This window comes from Hesperophylax consimilis, unplaced genomic scaffold (genome assembly GCF_061612785.1).
Source record: "Hesperophylax consimilis isolate HC1 unplaced genomic scaffold, BYU_Hcon_1.0 scaffold_38, whole genome shotgun sequence".
Lineage (NCBI taxonomy): Eukaryota > Metazoa > Arthropoda > Insecta > Trichoptera > Limnephilidae > Hesperophylax > Hesperophylax consimilis.
This window is the reverse complement of record NW_028301268.1, coordinates 1,222,741-1,228,740: the sequence shown is the minus strand read 5'-3', so window position 1 is coordinate 1,228,740 and position 6,000 is coordinate 1,222,741.

Below are 6,000 nucleotides of genomic sequence, written 5' to 3'. Positions count from 1 at the left end.
CGCTATCAGACTCTGAATATTTAAGTATATAATTCCTTGCATTTGGTTGCTTTTTATAAAAAATTTACCTTTTTCTTCTCCAATTCCAATTTCCTTTTGTATACTGGACATTCGAAGCTCCACGCTGGATGATTTGAGTCTAGGTTTATCTTCAACTTGTTTTTAGTATTAATACAATTATTACACTTTTCTGTTCCTCTAATAGCCTTGCATTCTTCACTTTTATGACCACCTGTACATTTAGGGCATACAAAGGAGTCTTTTTTACACTCGCTCCCTTTATGGTTGAACCCGTAGCATTTATAGCAGCGCTTAATGTCAAATGCATCAAATACTCTGACCCTTTCCCATCCAATATTTATTTTTTGCATTTGCAACATTGTTCCATGTGTTTGTGTATCTACTTCCAAATATATTATATATTCTTCTCCTGTTTTTAATTTCTTGTTTTTTATTACAGTTACTTCCATTTTTTGTGGTTCTTCTGGAAACTCGTTCTGAATTTTTATGTTCTGAACGATTTCTTTTTCATCCATTTTATGTGTTACTCCAACGACTTTTATTGATGGGAATCTTTTATCCGGGATCTTCGTTGTATATTTTTCACAGAACTTTATTTTTATGTCTTCCTGTAGTTTTTCAATATGCTGACTATTTCTACATGTAACAATTATTTTACCATCCTTTGCATTTTTTATTCCCATCACTCCTGTTTCAATTGGATCAATTTGTTTTTTAATATCCTCTTCGGTTTTCTCCGTGGTCTGCTCTTCTTTCGGAGTGATAATAATTTTTTCCCCAAATTTTGGTATTGCTTATTGTTACCCGTAATTTCCTTAAGTATTCTATTTTCTCCAGAAATATCGGCCATTTTTGCTGCCATTTCGCTTATTAACCCCAAAATTGTAATTGTTTTCGGGGTTAATTTATTAATTTGTTCTTTGTTTAGTTTTGTCGAAATGTCATTAATGCAATTTTGTAGAATTAGAACTGCATCTGTGGCTTTATCAATAAAACTTTTAGGATCCATCTTGAGTTACTTTATTTATTTCACTATTCACGGCAAAAATCAAGTTTTATGTCCGTTTATCTCAGATCACCTGTCTATTTTAATGTTTTTCTGTGGTTTTCTTCTGTCAAAACTTTTAATGTAAACTTTAAAGATATATTGCACCTTGTTTACTCAAGACAACGAAAAACCAATTATTTGAATACATTCATTTACCACTTCTTTTTAAAACGATATATTGCTTGATTATTTTGAAACACCAATATAGCAACACTTTAACATAATTTAAGGACAACTTTATTGTTATATTCAGAGTTTAATTCCATAGATTATTCATTATGTATTATTACTTGAAAAAAAAGCATTTTTTGAATATAACATCAATAATAATGTACATGACTCAAAAAAACTCTGGAAATCTTTAGAAAATTGCCTTCATGTTAAAGACAAAGTCGGAGATATACCAACACATTTAAATGACCCAGAAGCCATAAATAATCATTTTATTAATCACAGTCAAAATCTAGAACATAGTCCAATTTTAGTCAACCATTATAATACACAAAATCACTCTATAGCAAAATCATTTTCACTTGAAATAGTTGATGAAACTACAATATCAAAACACATTCATACTATCAAATCAAACGCTATCGGTTGCGATAAAATAAGTATCTCAATGATTAAACTCATACTTCCGTATGCACTCAGCACTATAACAACCATTATTAACCAATCATTACGGACAGGTATAGTTCCAGCACTGTGGAAAAATGGTTTAGTCACACCAATTCCGAAAAAGAAACCAATTTCAAGTATTAGTGATCTCAGACCGATTAGCATATTACCAGCATTATCCAAGGTACTCGAAAAAGTTGTGTTTGAGCAAACAGTAGTCTACGCTGAAACATGCGGGATTATACCTCGTCATCAATCGGGGTTTCGTAAAGGCCACAGCACTACAACAGCTCTGCAATGTATTACAGATGATATTCTTGCCTCCACTGATGCAGGCAAAGCCTCGATACTAGTTCTGCTGGACTTCTCTAAGGCATTTGACTTACTGAGCATTCCATTACTTATTGCAAAGTTGCGTTACTTTGGTTTTGACGATGAAGCAATAAAATGGTTTCAAAATTACTTCAAAGATAGAACTCAGCGCACAGTTTGCAAGGATAGTAATGGGACTCTAAAATATTCATCTGACATTATAATAACAAGAGGGGTACCCCAGGGATCGATACTAGGGCCATTGCTTTTTGCTATATATACCGCTGACATGATGCAATCTATTGAACACTGTGGTTCGCACATGTATGCTGATGACACACAACTATATTTATCGTTTGACGTAAGTAAAACTCATGTGGCAGTGGATATGGTAAATGGTGACCTACGTAGAGTTTGCAGTTGGGCAAAGGAGCACGCGTTACTTCTCAATCCTCAAAAAACTGTTGCTTTATTAATGGGAACTAAGCAAAAAATATCATGCGTAAAAAATGGAGGACATGTTGTAAAAATACATGAAACCACCGTTCCCTTTGTTGATGCTGCGCGCAACCTTGGAATAATGGTGGACGGTAGATTGAGGTATGATGAACATGTTAAAAACAGGTCACAGTGGTGCTACTCGAGGCTTCGTCTATTGTACAATATAAGAGATAACATATCAGTGAAACTACGCAAGATTATTACTGATAGTCTTGTTCTCTCAATATTGGACTATGGAGACTCAGTTTACGGTCCATCTTTATTGAAAAAAACCCAAAAACAAGTACAACGAGTCCAAAATGCATGTGTCCGATATTGCTATAATGTCCCGAGACGCGAGCATATCTCGCCTTACCTCTATCGGCATCGAATACTGAATATGTCGAACAGAAGGAAGTTACATCAAATGTGTCAACTGTTCAACTTGATGAATTCAAAGGTTCCTTCCTATCTGTTTGACAGACTGCAGTGGTCCCGTGACTCACATGCACATAGTACACGCCAAAGAGACCATTTACTTGTTCTCCCCAAACATAAAACTGCTGTTTTTGAGGGTAGTTTTAGCTACTCATCGTCAAAACTCTGGAATAAAATACCACTGCCTATTCGAACAACAACATCGTTGCAGTGCTTTAAGAAGCTCTGCAGCGAATGGTTGCTGACAGCACAGTCAACCGCACAACATCATAATTGATTGAATTTAAAATGAAAGGGACACCTACTTGTGATTATTATTTTTTTTTACTTTTATCTATGTATTTTATGTAAATTTAATCCTGAATTTATATTTTATTTTATTTTAAAGAAATTTGTATTTATCGATTTATAACACATTATATTAAAGGCACTGCTGAAAACCAGCTACATTCCCGGAGAAATCCGGAATGTACAGCTGAGCAGTTGCCCTTTTGACAATATAATCATCTAAATGTATGTGTACAAACTATATGCAAACATGTAAAAAATTATTGTCAAATAAACGTTTTTATTATTATTATTATTATTATTGTGTTAATTTGTTCTAAATTATTTCCCCTTTGCAATCTATCTGCTACTTCTCTTTTAATCTGTTCTAATGTGACTACAGAAATTAAATTATTTTTGAAAATAGCTCGCTTTTGGTCTCCTAATCTTTGTTCGCTTACTTGGGCAATCGGATAATTTTGTGAGAAAAGTAAATGTAATTTTTTCCTGTATAACAACATATCTGTTTCTACTTTGGTTACATAAAAATATGAACGAACAATGAACATATTGACATTGTTCGTCCATTTCATACGCTGTCTAGGAATACCTGCTTTTATTTTTTGGGGTCTTAGACTATCCATGTTCATCTGTACAGATGACATAATAATCCCCTGTTCATCTACGTTGGTTGCAAATGACATTGTTGTCATTTTGCAAAACAACTTGGAGATGATTATATCTTTACTACTACATTCCAGTAACCAAATCAATAAATAATTTTCAATGTGACCAAATTAAATATTCTAATCAAACTTCCTTTCGACATAAAAAATCTGTAATTTCCAATTCAACTACCTTTCAACATTACGAATCTATGATATATTATTTCCAGAAAAACGTTATCAACATAAAAATATACCATTAAAATATATTTTTATTTTTTTCAAATGAATGTCAAGTATTGTTGTTTACCTTGGTTACTGGGGTCTTCAAATATTTTTTTTTTTAAATCCTATTTATTTACCTAAATATCCTACGGCTTACTGGCAGTTTATTTAATGCGTTATCTGATATACTCTTCTTTAAATATTTATATTTTTTGGGATCAAAGCTAATTCTTTTCTATCTGATATTACAAAAAAATAATCAGAGAGCAAATGCAAAGTATATGCCTAAACTAGCGTTGCTAAGCAATTTTATTTTCTTTTATTTTAAATTTATTTCTATTATTTTCATATTATTTTACTGTTTATTTTATTATGTATTAAAATATAGTAATATAAAGGTTACATGTATCCTCGCTTTCACTCTTGTAATCTCTCAAAATAAATTGTATCGGCGATTTCACCATTAAGTATATTCACTGTCAATTTGACTGTCCTAGAACAGAAGACCTTCCTAGTTGGACAGTCAAAATCTATGCTGTAATATTTTTGTAACAAACAAATAAATAAAAAAAAATACAATAAAAAAAATAAAAAATACTTCACCAATACAAAAATGTTCAAAATTAAAACAGGTTTTTCGTAAAAACAACCACCGCTATCGATCTTTCGTAAAATTTCCATGTTTCTGTTATTTAAGGTGGTTGAGTGTTGTATCATACTATTTGCAATATTTAACATAATTCATATTAAAATTAATTTTGTTTCATTTCCATCTATGGACTCTTTTACTTTAAATTTCACGTCTGTGTCAAATTTTATCTTCAGTTAAATACGTCAAAATTGCCTTTGTATCATTTTGTTTATTCTTTTACAAATCAAAATCACGGTCAAAGGTCAAATCATTGAACGAGATTGTTATCAATTCCTTGCATTTCTTTTCTAAAGGCTCTAACGCTCTACAGCCAGCATCTAACATCACCTCACCTTTATTGCATGTTCATCTGAACTATTTATACGCAATTTCTAAACATACAAGTAATATAACACAAGTTTATTACACGAGTAACCTACAAACTACTGTGCGAAAAACACCTTGCTTGAAAGACGATAAGAGTTACCAAAAGAGTTCGATTTACGTCCGACTTCCAGAAACCAGCAAGGGGTCATGTTTTTACGCTTGCTAGAAGACTCCTCTTTGTAAGCTTATTCAAACAAAAATCGGGGGAGAACGAAAAGAACAGAATGAAAAAGAACAGTTGCTAGAATACACCGAAATGTCATAAAATAACAATAATGAACCTTGGTGGTAAAATGGTTAGCTCGATGAAGCTAGACGGTGGTATAGTAACTTGAGTGTGTAAATGTAAGATCTAGAATAACAGAGCACCAAGCTTGGCGCTCGAATCTAGGCACGCGGCTGACTACTGAATTTGTCATCCAACACTGAGGAATTATGATTTGAATTTAAATGTACACAGTTTAAATGTGTCCTCAATTCAGATCATCCTGGGGGAGGAGAAAGGCTTAATTGATTAAAGCTACAAGTACAAGTAAGCAATGTACGATGAAAGAAAAACACTAGTATCAATCTGGAAATAAGGGCTGCCGAAAGCGACCATAGAATGCTGGCTGACTCGTTAGAAATATCCGGAGTACCTCTTAAAGCGGATGAATCTATATTTGAAATAGTAAGGTCAATAGCCGAAACAGCGGACATTCAGATCCTTCCGGAAGACATTCTACAGGCCGTCAGACTACATCCAACTACTGCCAAGGCTCAACCAGGGGGACTGTCTGCAGCGTCAACGTCAACAAAACAAAGGGACCATCCGAAAATCAAAATTAGATTCAATAATCCTAAATTACGTGAGCTTTTGCTCTCTAAGAAAAGAGAAGTCAAATACAAAACATCCCCAGGACTAAACT